We start from the raw sequence: 23,425 nt of genomic DNA, 5'->3' as shown, positions 1-23,425 counted from the left end.
ACAGGGCTGACCCCTCGCCCTAAGCGGCATAATTCTTTAGGGACTCGGAAAAACCTCGTCGAACAGCGACCGGTCTCTCGCCTTATCATGACAGTCAGTTTTAGCTTTCTCTACTGAGGTGCTAAGCCCAGCAGAACTAGGGCACAATCGTAGTAGTTCTCCTAGAACTACCTTAGCCGATAGAGCAGAACGTAAGGTACCAAAACATAGGAGCCGGGCAAACCCAACATTTGACCAAAGACATGATTCGGAGCTGATGCATATAATGCTATAAGTTCGGGGTGCCGCACTTGTGGAAGTGTTCGGACTTTTTACACCGTATTGTGGGGTACGTAAGCCCCTGGTGTATTGGTTGTACCAGAGTGTACGGTTGCAAGGCGTCATTAATGAACACATATATATATATATATATATATATATGTATAAAAAAATGCAATAATAGTCGTAATGTTATGCATTGTTTATTCAAAAAGGTGTGTTAAAGGAGAATGATACAGATAGTGCGATAAGTAGAGAATGGGAATATGTCCCTTCCAAGGGCAAGCTGAGCAATAGTACTAAATCAAATATTTCGCTCGGTATTGTAATCCACCTGGGAATTCTGTGGTGTGACGTAGCTTTCTGCTTCCTTGGTTGCTGCATCATGTGTTCGGCAATAGTGCTGCCGGACAGTGTTTCCAGAGATTAAGGTCCTGAAAAAAAAGAAAAATAACCAAATGGGAAGCCCCCAGTGCGGTTTAAGCCGCGTCTTGGGGCGTGCCGCAGTTGTGCCCCCCCCACCTGTGCCCATGGTATTTTTAATGCGTAATTATGTACGCGCGGCGCGAGTTTCGCCGTTTGGCTGGGACTGGGGTGGGGGCCGCATTGCTACGTGAGCTCAAATTGCGCCAGGCGATCTATTTGTCGGTTGCTCCGAGCGCGCTTGAAGGTGTCCGGGTTTTGAAACGCCGAACTGGTGGATTGCCTTGAAAGGCTGTTTTGCGCTTCTGCTGCAAGGGCCGCGGTGTGCTCCTCTGTTCGGAGAGAGCGCTCTGTGTTTCCATTGACTGTAATAACTTCGCGAGGTCCTGGCATCTTGAGCTTGAGGTATGCATAATGCGGTACCGCATTGAATCTAGCAAATGCGGTTCGCCCGAGCAGCGCGTGATAACCACTGCGGTACGGGACTATATCGAAGATTGACTCTTCGCTTTGGAAGTTATCCGGGGATCCGAAGACCACTTCCAGTGTAATTGAGCCTGTGCAATGGGCCTCTACACCTGGAATGATGCCCTTAAAGGTCGTTTTTGTGGGTTTGATCCTTGAGGGGTCTATACCCATTTTGCGCACTGTGTCCTGATAAAGCAGGTTCAGGATGCTGCCACCATCCATAAGGACTCGAGTGAGGTGAAATCCGTCAATTATTGGGTCTAGGACCAGTGCAGCGAATCCGCCATGACGGATACTAGTGGGGTGGTCCCGGCAATCGAAGGTGATCGGGCAGGAGGACCAAGGGTTGAACTTTGGGGCGTCTGGCTCCAGCGCATTTACGTCCCTAAGCGCACGCTTCCGCTCCCTCTTGGGGATGTGGGTTGCGTATATCATATTCACAGTCCACACTTGCGGGGGAAACCTCTTCTGTCCTCCAGTGTGCGGCTGCCGGGGCTCCTCCTCGTCATCGCTATGCGGCCCCTTGTCCTTGTTTTCGGCAATTAACTTGCCGGCCTGCTTGAACACCCAACAATCCCTGTTGGTGTGATTGGCTGGCTTGTCTGGGGTGCCGTGTATTTGACACGAGCGATCGAGTATACGGTCCAAGATGGATGGGCCCGGCGTACTTTGTTTGAATGCCTTTTTCCGCTGACCGGGTTTAGAGCCTTTGAATCCGGCATTGACTGCCGTATCCTCAGTATTTTCTCTGTTAATGCGGTGCTTATGTTTGTTGCGACGTGACCTGCTATTGCCGTCCTTGGTATCTGAGGTACCATGGTTCTTTGATATGTTATTACTGCGAGCCAGCCAGCTGTCTTCTCCCGCACAAAAGCGGGTCATGAGCGTCGTGAGAGCTTCCATAGATTTTGGCTTTTCCTGACCAAGGTGCCGGGCTAGCCACTCATCCCGGATGTTGTGCTTGAAAGCCGCTAAGGCCTCCGCATCCGAACAGTCGATGATTTGATTTTTCTTTGTAAGAAACCGAGTCCAGAATTTCCCGGCCGACTCTTTTGGCTGCTGAATTATGTGGCTCAAGTCATCGGCGTCTGGTGGTTTAACATAGGTGCCCTGAAAGTTATCGAGGAATGCGGCTTCCAGATCTTCCCAATAGCTAATGTAGTCCGCTGGCAAGCTGTTAAGCCAATGCCGCGCTGGTCTTTTGAGCTTTAGTGGGAGGTATTTGATGGCGTGTAAGTCATCACTGCGGGCCATGTGGATGTGGAGGAGGAAGTCCTCAATCCATACTGCGGGATCTGTTGTGCCGTCGTATGATTCAATATTTACAGGTTTGAAACCTTCTGGGAATTGATGTTCCATTACTTTGTTTGTGAAGCATAAGGGGTGTGCGGCGCCTCTGTATTGGGCTATATTGCGACGCAGCTCGAATGGGTCTTGCCCGCTGTGTTCGGCCTAGCTGGATTTGCTTTTACTGTATCCGGCATGACGTTTATCGTCTCGCAGAGTGGTGCGCCGTCGTGATCCGTAGATCGATCTTGCATGCTTTGCTTTGTCCTCCAATATGTCTCGCAGGTCTGGCGTATCTCCCCATGCCTTTGTATTTGAATGGCGTCGGGGTGGAGGCTGAGCTTTTGGGTGGAATGCCTCTCTATCGCGGCCACGAGGTGGCCGATCAGCCGTATCATACGCTTCTTCCTCCAGTCGGGGTAGTAACCTGCACTTTGGGTAATTCTTGGAGGGGCGCTCGAGTTTATATTCCTCAGACGCGAGGACTTCAGTCCATCTGTTAGCTAGCAGATCTTGATCAGTTTGAAGCTGCTGCTGCTGTTTCTTCAGGCTATTTGCCGTGGCCATAAGCCGGCGCTTGAAGCGCTCTTGTTCGATGGGATCTTATGGGACGGCGAATTCATCGTCGCCGAGGCTTGCCTTGTCTTCGGAGGGGGGATGTAATTGTCATCCTCCTCCTCTCCGTGTGCCGCTCTCTTAGGAGAGCTGGCTCCTTCATCCGCCTGTTCTAAATCTTGCTGGAGGGGATTGTTGTTGTCTTCGGCACTATCCAGAGTGTTATTATCTCCTGTGCCGGTATCACCACTTTTTCTTTGGCAGGACTTAGAGCGGCGCCGCTGACGTTGGCGCTTGGGTTGTTTCTTGGAGGGGTCATCCTCCGCTATCTCGTCGCCATTGCCTTCGTTGGGTGTATCCACCATGTACATGTCATATGACGAGGTGGCTTTCCAGTGCCCTATAGGCGCTGGTTCATGTTCGTCTCCTACATCGTCGTCCATACCGTCGATGTCTTCGGAGTCGAAGTCGAGCATGTCGGTTAAATCATCGACAGTGGCTACAAAGTGGGTGGTGGGTGGGCGTCGATTTTCTTCGTCGTCCGCATCCCAATCCTGTTGGCCATAGTCTGGCCAGGACTCCCCTGACAAAGAGAGAGACTTTAGTGAATTCAGCATGTCGCCGAAGGGCGAGTGCTGAAAGATATCTGCGGCGGTGAATTCCATGATCGGCGCCCAATCGGATTCGATTGGCAAGGGCACGGGCGGTTAGGAGTCAGAAAAAGAGTCCGGCACCTTGGGGTCACGGGCTGCACAGAGGATTATGCTGGTGTTTGGCTCGATCGCCGTTGAGACTGCAGCCTCTGAGGCGGTGTCTAACCACCCGTCCTCGATTGGCGCAATTGGCTCCGAACTAAGGGTCGGAGCTGATGCGGGCGCGACCTCTGGGGTACTGTTCGGCGGCAGAGCTAGGTCATACCCATCGCGACAGTGCGGCGCGCCCGGCTGTGGCTCGAATCCGTCGAAGATCAAGTCTCCGCGAATGTCGGCCGTGTAGTTCAAACTACCAAATCTGACCTGACGGCCAGGGGCGTAGCTTTCAATCTGCTCTAGAAGGCCAAGCGAATTAGCCCGCAGTGCAAAGCCGCCAAATACGAAGATCTGTCCGGGGAGAAAAGTCTCACCCTGGACCGCATCGCTATCGATGATAGTAGGAGCCATCAAGCCTAACGGCGACGACACAGAGGAACTCTCAATGAAAGCACCAATGTCGGTGTCAAAACCGACGGATCTCGGGTAGGGGGTCCCGAACTGTGCGTCTAGGCCAGATGGTAACAGGAGGTAGGGGACACGATGTCTTACCCAGGTTCGGGCCCTCTTGATGGAGGTAAAACCCTACGTCCTTCTTGATTAATATTGATGATATGGGTAGTACAAGAGTAGATCTACCATAAGATCAGAGAGGCTAAACCCTAGAAGCTAGCCTGCGGTATGATTGTATGTTGTGATTGTTGTCCTATGGACTAAAACCCTTCAGTTTATATAGACACCGGAGAGGGTTAGGGTTACACAAGGTCGGTTACAAAGGAGGAGATATCCATATCCGTATTGCCTAGCTTGCCTTCCACGCCAAGTAGAGTCCCATCCGGACACGAGACCAAGTCTTCAATCTTGTATCTTCATAGTCCAATAGTCCGGCCAAAGGTTATAGTCCGGCTGTCCGGAGACCCCCTAATCCAGGACTCCCTCAGTAGCCCCTGAACCAGGCATTAGTAGGAAAAGGCCTACTAGTGGCGCACCAGTTTTGCCTACTAATGGCGCACTACTGGTGCGCCACTAGTATCACGCCACTAGTATTTTTTACTAATGGCGCACCACCGGTGCGCCATTAGTATCTGGTATACTAATGGCGCACCACTGGCGCGCCATTAGTATAGGCCACGGTGCACCATTAGTATAGGTCACTGGTGCGCCATTAGTATAGGCCACAGTGCGCCATTAGTATTTTTGAATTTTGAAGGCGGGAAAATAGTAGTGGCGCACCATCTAACCCCCACCGTGCGCCATTGCTATTTTTGAATTTTGAATTTGGATCTGGATCGTGATTTTTTTGCCCATTTTTTGCTCGTTTTTTTGCTTGTTTTTTGGCACGATATTATTTCAAATTTTGTTCCTCTTTTTGGATCTTGTACGTTCTTTTGCCATGTTCTTTTGCCGGAGAGGAGTTCGCCGGAGAGGAGGAGGAGGAGGTCACCGGAGAGGCGCTCGCCTACATCGCCGGAGAGGAGGAGGAGGTCGCCGGAGAGGAGTTCACCGGAGCATCAGAGAGGAGGAAGGAGAAACCATGAGGGGATGGCAGGAGAGGAGGGAGGAGGAGCTCACCGGAGAGGAGGGAGGAGGAGCTCACCGAAGAGGAGGGAGGAGGAGCTCACCGGAGAGGAGGAAGGAGAAACCGTGAGGGGAGGGGAGGGGAGGAGAGGAGGGAGGAGGAGGTCGCCGGAGAGGAGGAGGTCGCCGGAGAGGAGGAGGGTAGTATGGTGGAGGAGAGAAGGGAAGATGGAGTGGAGGAGAGGAGGAGATGGAGTGGAGGAGAGGTGGAGTGAAGGAGAAGAATGAAGAGGTAAGGAGGAGAGGACCACGCCCAGCCATATATACGACATAGTAATGGCGCACCGCGGGCAGGTGCGCCATTACTAACTTTTTTTTATTTTTTTATTTATTTTGAATTTTGAAGGCGGGAAGATACTAATGGCGCACCATGGGCAGGTGCCCCATTAGTAACTTTTTTATTTTATTTTTGACTTATTTTGAATTTCGAAGGCGGGAAGATAGTAATGGCGCACCATGGGCAGGTGCGCCATTAGTAAGTTTGATTTTTTTTGAATTTTTTTGCCTCTCCAGATTTTAAAAGCCCCGTATCTTATTTTCTGTTAGGTTTTTGAGGATTTCGAAAATGTTTAATGGGGTTTCTCCGTTAAATTCGGATGTAACTTTTCGAGTAGATGATTTTTCATATAAAAAACTTTTTCATCCGAGTTCGTACGCAAAAGTTATGCCCATTTTACAAATTCTCGAGAGATTTCGCAAATAAAGTCAAAATTCATATTTGTAAATTTTCACAATAACTAGACCACATTTCACATGGGAAACTTATTTTCTTTTTTTTGACATTTCCATCATTTTTTTAAACTGAAAAGGCGGTCCACGGGGGGGGGGGGGGGGGGAAGTGGTGGCCAAGTTACTAATAGCGCACCGTGGGATGGTGCGCCATTACTAGTTGAACTAGTAATGGCGCACCACTCCCACGGTGCGCCATTAGTAGTCTAAATTTTTTAATTTTTTTAGTAATGGCGCACCGTGGATGTGGTGCGCCATTAGTATTTGCACACTAATGGCGCACCAACACATGGTGCGCCATTAGTATTTAGTAATGGTGCACCACATGTACAATGCGCCATTAGTGTCCATATTGGCTATAGCTATCTTTGTAGTAGTGAGGCTTCAATGACGATGAGTCCGGCGCGCAGTATTGTCTTCGGCATTGCAAGGCGGGTTCCTTCTCTGAATACATCACAGAACAATTTGAATACGAGGATAGTGTCCGACCCTGCAAAATAAGTTCCACATTCCACCGTAGAGAGAATAATATTTTCGCAGATCTAATATGCTGGCTTGTTTTGGCCGTATGACATTATGTCATGGCCCGGTGATTATTCGAACCGTTTCCTTTAACCAGCCCCGCACATAACACGAGGCAGTTTTTTGACATGTCTTGTCAAAGCAGAGATCGTGTCCCCTTATTACGGGATTCTCATCAATACGGGCGTGGGTAACCCAACCACGCCATCAATTGCGGCACTTTGGGGATAATCGAGTTTTACCAGGCAAGTGGGGACGCTTAGCTTCGTCCGCCCATATAAAGGGATAAGGATTCACCTTTCTATCCACGCCTTCTTCCTCCTTTGCTCATCCGTTTTCGCACACTCGAGCTCTAGCGCCCAAGTCTGCTCTTCCCACCTCAACCTTCTCCAACCATGTCCGGAGCGGGAGGCAGGTGGATGGTCTCCTCCGTCACGGACGGAGACATCAAGAAACTGAGGAGAGACGGATACCTGCCCGACGACATCGCGCACCGGCTCCCCGATGAGGGGCAGCTCATCCCCACCCCCAGGCCCCATGAGAGGGTAGTATTCCTCACCCATTTCCTCCGCGGACTAGGATTCCCTCTCCATCCATTCGTCTGGGGGCTCATGTTCTATTACGGCCTGGATTTCCATGATCTGGCCCCGAACTTCGTCCTCAACATCTCGGCATTTATCGTCGTGTGTGAGGCCTTCCTCCACATCAAGCCCCACTTCAGCTTATGGCTGAAGACCTTCAATGTCAAGCTGAAGATGGTGGGCGGCCGCCAGGCGGAGTGCGGAGGCGCCATGGTGGGCAAGATGCCCAACGTAACATGGCTCGAGGGCTCCTTTGTGGAAACCATAAAGGGGTGGCAATCGGGGTGGTTCTACATCTCCGAGCCGCGCGACCCTGTATGGGCAGCGGCCCCCGAGTTCCGATCTGGCATCCCCACGCGGCTCACCTCCTAGAAAGAGAAGGGCCTGCCCTGGGGTAGTTCGGAAGAGCTAACCGGACTCCAAACATGTATTCAAAACATTGTGAACAAGAAGCTCAAGCTTGTCAACATAGTCCAAGTTATGCTCATCCGCCGGATCCTCCCGTGCCAACAATGGGAGTTCAACTTGTGGGAGTTCGACCCGGCGCAACACAGAACTCTGAACAGGATCTTCAACACGACTCATGAAGATGCCTGGAAGGTGCTGTTCAAAAGTGCCGAGGTCCCCCCTCCTATTACTGAGGATCGCGGATTCAGCGCGAAGCGCCAAGCCAGTGCGGTAAGCTGCTTTACCTTTCATAGGATACTTGTTTTTTTATAGATTGACTCTATGCGGGATCTAAACTCCCGTACCTTTGACAGGACTGGCAGAAGATGGTCGGACAGATCGACTGTCCGGCTCCTTTGCACTAAGGCCCCGCAGACGCTCTTTTGGCGAAGATGTTGACTCCGGCCCCTTATAAGGTGCCGGAGAAGACCAAGAAGGCCAAGGGAACCCGAAAGAGTTCCCGACGCCAGGCGTCGTCGGACTCACCGTCCGATGGCTCTGCGGCGCACTCTTCCCCCGAAGACGAGGAAGAAGAAGAAGATGCTCCCCCACCGACTGGGGGAGACAGGAAAAGGAAGGCCGCCCCAACTGGGGGGGGGGGGCAAAGGGTCCAAGAAGGGAAGGACTCTCCTTCCGGACAGCTCCACCGCCACCGATGAAGGCGAAGACGAGTGGTTGCCCAGGGCCAAGCCCCCAGGGAGATCGTAAGTATTCTGATACCAGAGTAATCCATATTCTTCCTTTGTCGCACTTCTTTCCCTAACGCCGAACACAATTATGCAGGCCGCCCCGAGCCAGTATCGATGTATCGTCGGATGGCTCCTTGGGCTTGTTGGACATGGATAGTGATCAAGTCCCGACCGCCACCTCCCCTCATCCTGCTGACGACGCCGAGGTGTTGTCTCAAGAGGCACCGGATCAAGGGGAGACAGTCCCGGAGGCGCCTCAAGGCGACCTTCCGGACTCTGGGAGCCGAGGGGACGGGGCCCCTGAGAGCTCCGAGTTCGGCCCTCAGCCGAACACCGCGCCGGAACCTCCAGCGGTTCCAGGCTCGGGCAGGCGGCCTCCTTCTAAAAGGGGCAAGACGCCTGTGCCGGTGACCCCTGTCCATCCAGAGGCGCCGGACAATCTGCGGGAAGCGCTTCGCAGCGCTTCCATCGATGAGGAGGACCGCACTATCATGAGTGCGGTGATCCAGAAGGTTCAATCCAGCAAGAGCGGATTTACTGAAGCCTGTACCAGCCTTCTAACAGGCTTCGAGTTAAGTGTTTTTGAATGTAGTAGAAATATTACCGCATAGACAATAGCCCCTGATGCTTTGTTTGGTGTTCACAAAGAAAAGCCGAACAGAGGATCAAATAATATCGTAGGAGTCTAAAATAATTGTGTCAATATGCATATGTAGGCTTCGCTGCTGGCGTCCGCCGCACTGACTGCGGAGGTCGCCATACTGAAGCAGCACCTCGAGGGGTCCAGGAAAGAGCTCAGCCTTGCCAAGAGGCAGCTCGAGGAGAACAGGGTAAGTAATACCCTGTCTATAGATATGTGTATACAAAAGAGGTCGCGATTGCAAAATGACAGGATCATCGTATGTTTGCCAGGGGCCACGACCGAGGTAGCGACCCTGAAGCAAGCGCTAACCAAGGCCGAAGATAAAGCGGCCAAGGAGTGCACTGAGCGGGAAAAACAAGAGGCTCGTGTGGGCAATGTGCAGCAAGAGCTCCAGGCTCTCGTGACGAAGCACGAGGAGTTGGAGCTTGACTCGAAGACGCGAGAGTCTAAGCTTGCCGCGGCCCTTGAGAGCGCAAAGAGTGCCAAGGCCGAGGCCCAGAAGGTCCTCTAGGAGATCGACGCGATGAAGAATATAGCGGCGGGTAAGGCATTCTATATGCAGAGCAAGCATGTAAAAGTAAATTACCGATTACTTACCCAAATTCGGAGCTCTCCAGGAGCATTCGCGGATTTACCCCACAGCGTGTCAGATGCCGCGCAGTTTTACCAGGCCGAGGAGGGAAGCTCAACGGAGAAGCTGTTCTGGTCTCAGTATACTGGGACTGAACACCCAATGCCTTTGAGCGACCAGCTAAAGCAGCTGGTCGAGCTGCACAAGGCGGCCGAACAGGCCATGAAGGGCCTTATAGTCCGGCTGTGGCCTGGCGACGTCCTTCCGAACAGCTACTTCAGCCTGGTGAGGCAGCTTGTGGATGCCTTCCCACGGCTGGAGGTCATCAAGTGGTCTGTCTGCATAGAAGGTGCACGCCAGGCTTTCGCCCATGTGAAGGTGCAGTGGGCCAAGCTAGACGCTGTGAAGCTGATCAAGGAAGGGCCGCCGCAGGGCAAGGAGCATCGCACCCCTGAAATTTATTATGAGGGTGTCTTGAAGGGTGCCCGTCTTGCAGCGGACGAATGTTCGAAGGATGTAATATTTGAGTAAACTTGCTCGTGTGATCCTGTATGATGAAAACTTGTTTCATATGCGCTATGCAACGCTTGTGTGAATTTAAAATATTACCTTCTGTTTGGCCGTTTATCCAATCTGAGAGATGGCTAGTCCTCGGCTTCTGCCCCCATGCCACGAGTGCAGGGGTGTTCGGGATAAACCTGAGCACTCTTGTTCCCATATTTGGGTCCTTCCAGGGAGGTGCTCAGCACAACGAACAAGGCAACCAGACTAATAGTGCTTTATCACTCTCACTTAGCCATAGAATTCTATAATTTTAAATTTCGGCGAAGCCCCTGGAATTCGGAAGGCCGAATTCGGGGCGCGATACACGCCTGTAAGCCGGACAGGGCCGGCCCCTCGCCCTAAGCGGCATAAGTCTTTAGGGACTCGAAAAAACCTCGCCGAACAGTGACCAGTCTCTCGCCTTATTATGACAGTCAGTTTTAGATTTCTCTACTGAGGTGCTAAGCCCGGCAGAACCGGGGCACAATCGCAGTAGTTCTCCTAGAACTACCTTAGCCGATAGAGCGGAACGTAAGGTACCAAAACATAGGAGCCGGGCAAACCCAACATTTGACCAAAGACATGATTCGGAGCTGATGCATATAATGCTATAAGTTCGGGGTGCCGCACTTGTGAAAGTGTTCGGACTTTTCACACCATATTGTGGGGTACGTAAGCCCCTGGAGTATTGTCCGTACCAGAGTGTACGGTTACAAGGCGTCATTAATGAACACACACACATATATATATGTATAATAAAATGCAATAATAGTCGTAATGTTATGCATTGTTTATTCAAACATGTGCGTTAAAGCAGAATGATAAAGATAGTGTGATAAGCAGAGAATGGGAATATGTCCCTTCCAAGGGCAAGCTGAGGAATAGTATTAAATCAAATATTTCGCTCGGTATTGTAATCCACCTGGGAATTCCGTGGTGTGACGTAGCTTTCTGCTTCCTTGGTTGCTGCATCATGTGTTTGGCAATAGTGCTGCCGGACAGTGTTTCCATAGATTAAGTTCCTGAAAAAAAGAAAAATAACCAAACGGGAAGCAACCAGTGCGGTTTAAGCCGCATCTTGTGGCGTGCCGCAGTTGTGCCCCCTCCCCACATATGCCCATGGTATTTTTAATGCGTAATTATGTACGCGCGGCGCGAGTTTCACCGTTTGGCTGGGACTGGGGTGGGGGCTGCATTGCTACACGAGCTCAGATTGCGCCAGGTGATCTATTTGTCGGTTGCTCCGAGCGCGCTTGAAGGTGTCCGGGTTTTGAAACGCCGAACTGCTGGATTGCCTTGAAAGGCTGTTTTGCGCTTCTGCTGCAAGGGCCGCGGTGTGCTCCTCTGTTCGGAGAGAGCGCTCTGTGTTTCCATTGACTGTAATAACACCGCGAGGTCCTGGCATCTTGAGCTTGAGGTATGCATAATGCGGTACCGCATTGAATCTAGCAAATGCGGTTCGCCCGAGCAGCGCGTGATAACCACTGCGGAACGGGACTATATCGAAGATTAACTCTTCGCTTAGGAAGTTAACCGGGGATCCGAAGACCACTTCCAGTGTAATTGAGCCTGTGCAATGGACCTCTACACCTGGAATGATGCCCTTAAAGGTCGTTTTTGTGGGTTTGATCCTTGAGGGGTCTATACCCATTTTGCGCACTGTGTCCTGATAAAGCAGGTTCAGGCTGCTGCCGCCATCCATAAGGACTCGAGTGAGGTGAAATCCGTCAATGATTGGGTCTAGGACCAGTGCGGTGAATCCGCCATGACGGATACTAGTGGGGTGGTCCCTGCGATCGAAGGTGATCGGGCAGGAGGACCAAGGGTTGAACTTTGGGGCGACTGGCTCCAGCGCATATACGTCCCTGAGCGCACGCTTCCGCTCCCTCTTGGGGATGTGGGTTGCGTATATCATATTCACCGTCTGCACTTGCGGGGGGAAACCTCTTCTGTCCTCTAGTGTGCGGCTGCCGGGGCTCCTCCTCGTCATCGCTATGCGGCCCCTTGTCCTTGTTTTCGGCAATTAACTTGCCGGCCTACTTGAACACCCAACAATCCCTGTTGGTGTGATTAGCTGGCTTGTCTGGGGTGCCGTGTATTTGACACGAGCGATCGAGTATACGGTCCAAGATGGACGGGCCCGGCGTACTTTGTTTGAATGGTTTTTTCCGCTGACTGGGTTTAGAGCCTTTGAATCCGGCATTGACTGCCGTATCCTCAGTATTTTCGCTGTTAATGCGGTGCTTATGTTTGTTGCGACGTGACCTGCTATTGCCGTCCTTGGTATCTGAGGTACCATGGTTCTTTGATATGTTATTACTGCGAGCCAGCCAGCTGTCTTCTCCCGCACAAAAGCGGGTCATGAGCGTCGTGAGAGCTGCCATAGATTTTGGCTTTTCCTGACCAAGGTGCCGGGCTAGCCACTCGTCCCGGATGTTGTGCTTGAAAGCCGCTAAGGCCTCCGCATCCGGACAGTCGACGATTTGATTTTTCTTTGTAAGAAACCGAGTCCAGAATTGCCTGGCTGACTCTTCTGGCTGCTGAATTATGTGGCTCAGGTCATCGGTGTCTGGTGGTCGCACATAGGTGCCCTGGAAGTTGTCGAGGAATGCTGCTTCTAGATCTTCCCAACAGCTAATGGAGTCCGCTGGCAAGCTGTTAAACCAATGCCATGCTGGTCCTTTAAGCTTTAGTGGGAGGTATTTGATGGCGTATAAGTCATCACCGCGGGCCATGTGGATGTGGAGGAGGAAGTCCTCAATCCATACTGCTGGATCTGTTGTGCCGTCATATGATTCAATATTTATAGGTTTGAAACCTTCTGGGAATTGATGTTCCATTACTTCGTCTGTGAAGCATAAGGGGTGTGCGGCGCCTCTGTATTGGGCTATATCGCGACACAGCTCAAATGGGTCTTGCCCGCTGTGTTCGGCCTGGCCGGATTTGCTTTTACTGTATCTGGCGTGACGTTTATCGTCTCGCAGAGTGGTGCACCGTCGTGATCCGTAGATCGATCTGGCATGCTTTGCTTTGTCCTCCAATATGTCTCGCAGGTCTGGCGTATCTCCCCATGCCTTTTTATTTGAACGGCGTCGGGGTGGAGGCTGAGCTTTTGGCTGGAATGCCTCTCTATCGCGGCCACGAGGTGGCCGATCAGCCGTATCATACGCTTCTTCCTCCAGTCGGGGTAGTAACCTGCACTTTGGGTAATTCTTGGAGGGGTGCTCGAGTTTATATTCCTCAGACGCGAGGACTTCAGTCCATCTGTTAGCTAGCAGATCTTGATCAGTTTGAAGCTTCTGCTGCTGTTTCTTCAGTCTATTTGCTGTGGCCATAAGCCGGCGCTTGAAGCGCTCTTGTTCGATGGGATCTTCTGGGATGGCGAATTCATCGTCGCCGAGGCTTGCCTAGTCTTCGGAGGGGGGGATGTAATTGTCATCCTACTCCTCTCCGTCTGCCGCTCTCTCAGGAGAGCTGGCTCCTTCATCCGCCTGTTCTAAATCTTGCTGGAGGGGATTGTTGTTGTCTTTGGCACTATCTGGAGTGTTATTATCTCCTGTGCCAGTATCACCACTTTTGCTTTGGCGGGACTTAGAGCGGCGCCGCTGACGTCGGCGCTTGGGTTGTTTCTTGGAGGGGTCAACCTCTGCTATCTCATCGCCATTGCCTTCGTTGGGTGTATCCACCAAGTACATGCCATATGACGAGGTGGCTTTCCAGTGCCCTATAGGCGCTGGTTCATGTTCGTCTCCTACATCGTCGTCCATACCGTCGATGTCTTCGGAGTCGAAGTCGAGCATGTCGGTTAAATCATCGACAGTGGCTACAAAGTGGGTGGTGGGTGGGCGTCGAATTTCTTCGTCGTCCGCATTCCAATCTTGTTGGCCATAGTCCGGCCAGGGCTCTCCTGACAAAGAGAGAGACTTTAGTGAATTCAGAATGTCGCCGAAGGGCGAGTGCTGAAAGATATCCGCGGCGGTGAATTCCATGATCGGCCCCCAATCGGATTCGATTGGCAGGGGCGCGGGCGGTTCGGAGTCAGAAAAAGAGTCCGGCACCTTGGGGTCACGGGTTGCGCAGAGGATTATGCTGGTGTTTGGCTCGATCGCCATTGAGACTGCAGCCCCTGAGGCGGTGTCTAACCACCCGTCCTCGATTGGCGCAATTGGCTCCGAACTAAGGGTCGGAGCTGATGCGGGTGCGGCCTCTGGGGTACTGTTCGGCGGTAGAGCTAGGTCATACCCATCACGGCAGTGCGGCGCGCCCGGCTGCGGCTCGAATCCGTCGAAGATCAAGTCTCCGCGGATGTCGGCCATGTACTTCAAACTTCCAAATCTGACCTGACGGCCAGGGGCGTAGCTTTCAATCTGCTCTAGAAGGCCAAGCGAAGTAGCCCGTAGTGCAAAGCCGCCGAATACGAAGATCTGTCCGGGGAGAAAAGTCTCACCCTGGACCGCATCGTTATCGATGATAGTAGGAGCCATCAAGACTAACGGCGATGACACAGAGGAACTCTCAATGAAAGCACCAATGTCAGTGTCAAAACCGGCGGATCTCAGGTAGGGGGTCCCGAACTGTGCGTCTAGGCTGGATGGTAACAGGAGGCAGGGGACACGATGTCTTACCTAGGTTCGGGCCCTCTTGATGGAGGTAAAACCCTACGTCCTTCTTGATTAATATTGATGATTTGGGTAGTACAAGAGTAGATCTACCACGAGATCAGAGAGGCTAAACCCTAGAAGCTAGCCTACGGTATGATTGTATGTTGTGATTGTTGTCCTATGGACTAAAACCCTTCAGTTTATATAGACACCGGAGAGGGTTAGGGTTACACAAGGTCGGTTACAAAGGAGGAGATATCCATATCCGTATTGCCTAGCTTGCCTTCCACGCCAAGTACAGTCCCATCCGGACGCGAGACGAAGTCTTCAATCTTGTATCTTCATAGTCCAACAGTTCGGCCAAAGGTTATAGTCCGGCTGTCCGGAGACCCCCCTAATCTAGGACTCCCTCACTTGTTGAAAAAAAAGAACTTGAGTTAGTTAGGCGATTGGAGAAACACTCGTGTCTGACTTCCATAGTAACTCTCTTTATGAAGTCTTGGTATGCTGCATCTTCTTGGCTGCTACAGAATTATCTTGGTAACAAAATCTTTAATAGAGTAGTCGAAGGTTGGTGACTCCTTGAACTCCAATTCTTGTCCAAAGAGATCTTTGTTTGATTTAGTATCTTCAATGACTCCACTAGTTCCAGCTCAGGCTTCCCTGCGAACTTGGCTAGAGTGAGAGTCCGAGGACCTATTTCTTTCAACTTTAGGGACTAGGTTCAACTTTGGAATCTGAAACAAACTACTATTTTGAATAGGCATTCATATTGTATTTTACTAAAGCATGTCCCAGTGTACTTTATTGGCAAAGCTTATTACTAATGAAGCGAATACACAGCTGATTTGGTCGAAGTTGAAGGTGATACAAACAGGGCTTGAATCATAGTGATCTGGACTTTGATATTATGACTTATTTTCTGCAAGTTCTTCAACTCTGAGGTGCAACCAACTTTCCTAGCCATTTGACTTAACCATGAGTCGTGAGTTTTAGTTAGTTCAAAAAATGGAATCATTTTGCTTAGTTTGAGCAGTGCCAAATTTGTTTTAACGCCTCATCTAGGCTTTGGTGATTGCCATTTCCATTTCCATTGTCGTAGCCAATGGGATTACCTGCATGGTTAGCGTAGGGCTTCTGATAATTATTACCTTTCATTGTCGAAGATGATCTCCGCACATGCATTGGGCATGGTTTTATACTTTCATGTCAAATGGTTTGTATGTTTCTTAGCTTATGAAATTTGTGGTCCCATTATGTGGTACCCCAGCTCAGAGAAACTGGAACACCCTGTATTCCAGCCCAGAGATCAAGTCTTCTCGAATACGACACTGCTTGGCATAGAACAAGTCATCTCTTTATTACAAACTATATGGGTACAAGGGTTCCGATATAACAGGGAATTACATTGGCACATCGACACCACGCCTGCTCAGGTTGCTCTATCCCAACAGCCGAACAACTTGTAGCAGCGGAATATCTTATAGCAGTGGAATGACGATGACAATGATGGACTTCACTCCACAGGGACTCTGGCCGGGACACGATCTAGCAAGCACAAAAGGTAGCCTCGACAAGCAATCAATCTCGGCATCACCTGCAATCTGGCATGACACGCCAGGTCAGTATATTGAATGTACTTGCAAGCTCACATCAACCAAAAGCAATCAAGATGTAACACCCCGGATGTATTTTACCTTATTTGTACTCCAACTCTTGCCGTTTCCGGCACTAAGTTATGTTACTTCATCGTTGTCGGGTTTTTGTCTCCGTGTGTTTTGTCTTTGTCATGCATCTCATATCATGTCATCATGTGCATTGCTTTTGCATACGTGTTCGTCTCATGCATCCGAGCATTTTCCCCGTTGTCCGTTTTGCATTCCGGCGCTCCTATGTCCTCCGGTGGTCCTTTCTACCTCTTTTCGTGTGTGGGGGTTAAACGTTTTCGGATTGGACCGAGACTTGTCATGCGGCCTTGGTTTACTACCGGTAGACCGCCTGTCAAGTTTCGTGCCATTTGGACTTCGTTTGATACTCCAACGGTTAACCGAGGGACCGAAAAGGCCTCGTGTGTGTTGCAGCCCAACACCCCTCCAAAGTGGACCAAAACCCTCGTAAACCTCCTCCATCATCTAGAGCGTTCGATCACGATCGCGTGGCCGAAAATCGCACCTTATTTGTAGCTTCCTAGATCCCTCTACCCCTATATAAAGATCCCTACATTCCAAATCACGGGCGAAACCCTAACCATTTTCCCTCTCCGCGTGCTGGACGTGTTCGGTCCGCGCCGGACAACCCCGCCGCTGCCAATCACGCGCCGCCAAGTGTCAGCGCGCCCACATCGGCGTCTCTTCGCCGCACCGGCCCGCTCGGGGCCCAGGCGGCCCTCCCCGGCCCGAAGCCGCCGCCGCAGAGGCCCGCGCCTCGCTCGGCCCCGTGCCGCCACCGAGGCGCTCCGCCCCGCCGCCTGCCTCCCTCACCGGCCGCCGCCCCGCGCCGGCGAGCGCCGCCGCACCGGGCTGGCCGCCGCCCCGCGCCTGCGAGCGCCGCGCCGGCGCCGCCCCGCCGCCAACCGCGTCCGACACCGCCCTACTCCAGCCGGCCTCCTCCTCCTCGACCTCTCCTCCGGCCGGTCTACTTCCTCTCCGCGCCGCCCCGCCGCCAACCGCGTCCGGCACCGCCCCGCTCCGGCCGGCCTCCTCCTCCTCGACCTCTCCTCCGGCTGGTCTCCTTCCTCTCCGGCGACCTCGAGCCGAAGTGCGGCGATCCTCGATTTCCGTGCAGCCCCGATCTGGATCTAGATCTGAGCATCTCGGGTTGACTTTTTCCTCCCGAAACCCTAGATTTTTGCATACTTTGACATGGCAAAACTCTGCATCCGTAGCTCCGATTCGTGCATGTAGCATATCAAAATGTTCATCTCGACAAGTACATCATTTCATCTCATTGCATCATTTTCATTTGAGCTCATCTTGTTGCCCGAAATGCTGTTGGAAGAGGGCTATGTGAGGAAAGTTGCAGATCTGTTTCAGCAAATGGCCTTTTGTCATTTTTGCCATGATTAATGTGTGGATGCTGTGATCCTGAGCTCTACATGTCTTTTGATGAATGCCATGCCATCTTTACAGGGGTGTATGCCATGTATTTTTGTGATCTTTGTGGTGGCTAGCACAAGCATGCAAAGTAGCTTACTCAAAGATGCTGATTTCAGGGACTTAGAATTTCACTAAGCCCTTGTCCTGTATTTGTTTTTATGCTGTATGTTCATGTTGTTTCCTAGTGATCCGTGCCTCTTCTGAGGATGATCAGTAAGGATGTTTTGTTCATATTGTGGTGATCTATCCATCCATGTCTTTGTTTGAATTTATGGAGCACGCTAGCTTGAGTCAATCGAGCTCTACTTTTGCTATAAATTGTTCCTGGCAGATTGTTGACATGTTTAGCAATTTTGCCAAGCTTGTTGTTGTTGATCCGTGCATGCTATGTTATTGTTCTTGCCATCTCTAGCTTCTATGCCATGTCTTATTGATGGGTGTATGCTTAGTTTGTCATGCCATACTCTGTAGTGAGTGCATCGAGCTCGTAAACATGCCTACTTGTTAATCTGTTTACATGCTCCAGTTTTTCACGAAGTCTGAATCTGTTTATGTTTTTGCTATGTTCAGATGCTTGCAATTGTATTTTATGATCCCTTTTGGCTCAAGGTCACTAAAGGACTTTTGTTATATGCTTATAGTAGCTTCATGCCATGCCTTGCCTTGCCATGATATGTTCCTGTAGCATGTAGTTTTCATGCTCTAAAGATTGCTTCCTGATGATAAATTCCTGACATGCTGTTAATTTCACTAAGTCTGAAACCTGATATCTTTTGCACTTTTGCCATGCTTGTTTGAACCTGTTAGTGTGTGAATTAAGTGTAGCTCAGTGTTCATCTTTTGTCAAGAATTTTGAGTGGATCTCTGCCATGTATTTTGTTGCCATGTTTGAGTGCTGTAGCATATTTATCTTGATGCATTTAGATGGCTACTTGCTGATTATCGCAGACCGGTGCCATATTTGTTTTGCTTGCCATTTCCAAACCGTGCATCCGATTCCGGTGATCTTTATATCGATTTCAACCGAAATCAACTCACCTTTCTAGTAGCACTCTTGCTTTTTGAAGTTGAGGCCAGGTTCAATCATTCCTTTCCAAATCTTGCATATGCATCACATATCGCATCCCGCATATCATACCATGTTTGCATCATGTTGCTTGAGCATTGCACGTGGTTGATTGTGCTCCTTTTGCTTGTTGTTATTTTTGGGTAGAGCCGGGAGACGAGTTCGTGAACAAGGAGCCTGTTGAGTTCGCTTACAAGGATCAAGGCAACTCTGAGTACTTTGCTGGCAAGATGACTATACCCTCGAAATCACTTCTATCTTTGCTTGCTAGATGCTCGCTCTTTTGCTATGCCTATGCTACGATACCTACCACTTGCTTATCATGCCTCCCATATTGCCATGTCAAACCTCTAACCCACCATGTCTTGCAAACCATTGTTTGGCTATGTTACCGCTTTGTTCAGCCCCTCTTATAGCGTTGCTAGTTTCAGGTGAAGATTGGAGATCGTTCCTTGTTGGAATATGTTTATTGCTGGGGATATCACCATATTATCTTGTTTATCTTAATGCACCTATATACTTGGTAAAGGGTGGAAGGCTCTGCCTTATGCCTGGTGTTTTGTTCCACTCTTGCCGCCCTAGTTTTCGTCATATCGGTGTTATGTTCCCGTATTTGCGTTCCTTACACGGTTGGGTTATAATGGGAACCCCTTGACAGTTCGCCTTGAATAAAACTCCTCCAGCAATGCCCAACCTTGGTTTTACCATTTTCCACCTAGCCACTTTTTCCCTTGGGTTTCTGGAGCCCGAGGGTCATCTTTATTTAAACCCCCCCCGGGCCAGTGCTCCTCTGGGTGTTGGTCCAAACTAGAGCCCTGTGCAGCGCCCCCTTGGGGAAGCTCGAGGTTTGGTTTTAGTTGTATGGAGCACTCATCTGAGTGTGCCCCGAGAACGAGATATGTGCAGCTCGTATCGGGATTTGTCGGCACATTCGGGCGGTGTTGCTGGACTTGTTTTACCATTGTCGAGGATGTCTTGTAACCGGGATGCCGAGTCTGATCGGATTGTCTTGGGAGAAGGAATATCCTTCGTTGACCGTGAGAGCTTGTGATGGGCTAAGTTGGGACTCCCTTGCATGGATTTGAACTTTCGAAAGCCATGCCCGCGGTTATGGGAAGATGGGAATTTGTTAATGTCCGATTGTAGATAACCTGAAACTTTACTTAATTAAAATGCACCAACCGCGTGTGTAACCGTGATGGTCTCTTCTCGGCGGAGTCTGGGAAGTGAAAACGGTGTTGGAGTAATGCTTGACGTAGGTTTTGCTAGGATCACTTCTTGATCATAGTTGTTCGACCATGCTTTTGCCTCCTCTTCTCGCTCTCTTTTGCGAATATGTTAGCCACCATATATGCTAGTCGCTTTCTGCAGCTCCACCTCATACCTTTACCTTACCCATAAGCTTAAATAGTCTTGATCGCGAGCGTGTGAGATTGCTGAGTCCCCGTGACTCACAGATTACTTCCAAACCAGATGCAGGGACCGATGATACCGCTCCAGATGATATGACCGAGCTCAACTGGGAGTTCGATGAAGACTCTCGTCGTTACTATGTATCTTTCCCAGATGATCAGTAGTGGTGCCCAGTTGGGGTGATCGGGGACTCTGTCGCATTTGGGGGTTGATCTTTATTTTGGTACCGTAGTCGGACCCTGAGTGTATTGGATGAATGTAATGACTTATGTATGTATTTGTGTGACGTGGCGAGTGTAAGCCAACTATGTACCTTTCCCCTTTATTTATTTACATGGGTTCTTGTGAAGATTACCTCACTTGCGACATTGCTTTCAATGCGGTTATGCCTCTAAGTCGTTCTTCGACACGTAGGAGATATAGCCGCATCAAGGGCGTTACAAGTTGGTAATCAGAGCCTTCCCCGACCTTAGGAGCCCCCTGCTTGATCAAATCGCTGGCGTTGTTGAGTCTAGAAAAATGTTTTGAGTCATTTAGGAATTATATATCGGAGAGTTTGGAATTCTTTTTACTCCTCAGTCCCTTCGTCGCACTGGTGAGGCATCCTGACGTAGAGTTTTGACTCTTCTCTTCTCAAATTTCACTAATATTTTTTAGGATCACGCGGGTATCTTGGAATCATTCCGATGGTTTTGTGACGAGAACATTGTTCTTGGTGACTCCTGACATTTAGGGGTTGTGGCAGTGTCCCGGGGAGTTGAGCTCCGAGGTGTTGTCGTCACAATTTTATCGTTGAGTTTCTGGAATACCTGAGTTTCACCAACATCGAAAATCTCTTTTATGCAGTTGTTGGTGAGATAACCTCGACGCCACCCAGTACTGGGGCGGGAGTTCGGGAGTATTGCCATAACTTGTATAATGGATGCTTTTCGAAGGTTGAGGTAAATGATTTCTGAAGTTTTCTTGGTTATGTGTTGAAGGATGGATATAGCTGGATGTAGGATTTGCTAGCTTTGGGTGAGATATTATGCTTCCCCTGTATCCCCAACACCTGATTGCATAACCGGAAAGGTTCGGGAGTTTCATAGGTGGGAATTCTTGTAGCTCTAGTTCTTCTTCCGCGGATATTTGGTTTGGGATTGGGTAATCCTTACCAAGTATTTGTTCTTGTCCGCACCTTGTTGTTTTATTCTTCTACCTCAATTCTAAGTGGCTTCTCAATTTATGGAAATGTGACCATTTTAATTGGAATGCATTCGTTCATTTTGTTCAGATGTGAATACTATAAGTTGCAATTTCTATCCGTTTGATTCAGCTTGAATATATGTCTGTCATGATGCTAACGGATGTCACCCTCTTCAGGATGGCTCCTGCTAAGGGCAACAATCAGAATCAGGACCCGCCACCACCACCTCCACCTCCGGAGGCATGGCAAGCTGTGATGGCCGCTACCAATGCAAACACGCAGCTGATCATGCAAATTCTGCAAGAGCGCAACCAAGGCCATGGCAACAATCAGAATCAGTTTGCTACACTCAACCAGTTCCTTGCTAACCAGCCAAAGACCTTCAGCAACTGTGTCGAGGCCTTAAACACTGATGATTGGCTCGTGGACATATGCAAGCATTTCGAGTGCAGTAACGTCAGGCCTGAGGACTTTGTCAAGTTTGCCTCCTTCCAACTCAAAGACCAAGCTGCAGAATGGTTTCAGCAATACAAAGATTCCAGAGGAGGCCGTGTGATTACCTGGGATGAATTCCGTCAAGACTTCAAAGCTCATCACATTCGTCAGAGTGTTGTTGAAAGCAAGCGTGAGAAATTCCGCAACCTGAAGCAAGGCTCTTTGTCAGTTTACCAGTACAATATCATGTTTCAGAAGCTCGCCCGTTTCGCTAAGCAAGACGTCCTTGACGAGAAGAGTATGATTTACCAGTTCTGGCGTGGTCTCAGAGAAGAACTCCAACTTGCTCTCGTCCTTTTTGAGCCCAAGAAGTATGATGAGTTTTACAACATGGCAATGAAGCAAGAGACTGCTCAACTGAAGTGCGATGCTTCCAAGAAGCGAGTCAGAGATGCTACTCCTTCTTCCTCAACTCAAGTGGCTAAGCAGCAAAAGTATTGGCTGCCTCCTCCTCCGTTCCGTCAGCCTTATCAGCAGAAGAGCAAAGGTGGCAATGGATCTTTCCACCCACCCAACCCTGGCTTTCAGAACAAGACTTCGTCTCAAGCTCCAAGATCAAGTGCTTAGTATCACCGTCTGCTCTCGGAGGTCACGTGCAACAAGTGCCAACAGAAGGGTCACTATGCCAACAAATGCTTCAATCAGAGGCGTCTCCCTCCTCCTCCTCCTGTGAGATCTGCTAGCAATGCAGTGGTCAAGCATAACCCCAAGTTTGCCAAGGTCAACATGGTGAATGCAGCTCAGGCAGAGGACTCGTCAGATGTCATCATGGGTAACCTTCCTATTAATGATGTTCCTGCAAAAGTACTTTTTGACACTGGTGCATCGCATTGCTTCATTTCTAAACCTTTTGCATCAAAGTATGAGTGCGATTATCAACATTTGCAAAGATCTTTACAAATCGTGTCCCCGGGCAAGCAAATGATAGCTAATATCTGTGTCCCGGATGTTAGTATCACGTTGGGAGACTACAAATTTCTAGCTTCTCCTATTGTTCTGGGCGACTCGGATATCAATCTTATTCTTGGAATGGATTGGCTTTCTAAGCACAAGGCTCATCTTGATTGTGCTGCCAGGCAGATTCAATTGACTCATTTGTCTGAGGATGTAATTGTCTTTGCTGCTCGTGATGATACCATTCGTCTGTTTTCTCTCAATGAGAAGGGTGAGCTAGATGCCATCTCTCAAATTCCGGTCGTTTGCGAATATCAAGCCGTCTTTCCAGAAGAGCTTCCAGGAATGCCTCCGCACCGGCCAGTTGAATTCGTCATCGATCTTGAGCCTGGCACGGAACCTGTTTGCAAATGTCCTTACAAGCTTGGACCAGAAGAGTTGAAGGAGCTGAAGAAACAACTCGATATTCAAGAGCGAATGGGTCTCATCCGACCTAGTTCTTCTCCATGGGGTTGTGGAGTTATTTTTGTGAAGAAGAAGGATGGAACGGACCGACTCTGTGTCGAATACCGTCCATTGAACAAGAAGACTATAAAGAACAAGTACCCACTTCCCAACATCAATGAGCTATT

This window comes from Triticum urartu, chromosome 5 (genome assembly GCF_003073215.2).
Source record: "Triticum urartu cultivar G1812 chromosome 5, Tu2.1, whole genome shotgun sequence".
NCBI classification, from domain to species: Eukaryota; Viridiplantae; Streptophyta; class Magnoliopsida; order Poales; family Poaceae; genus Triticum; species Triticum urartu.
Note: the sequence above shows the minus strand (reverse complement) of the source record.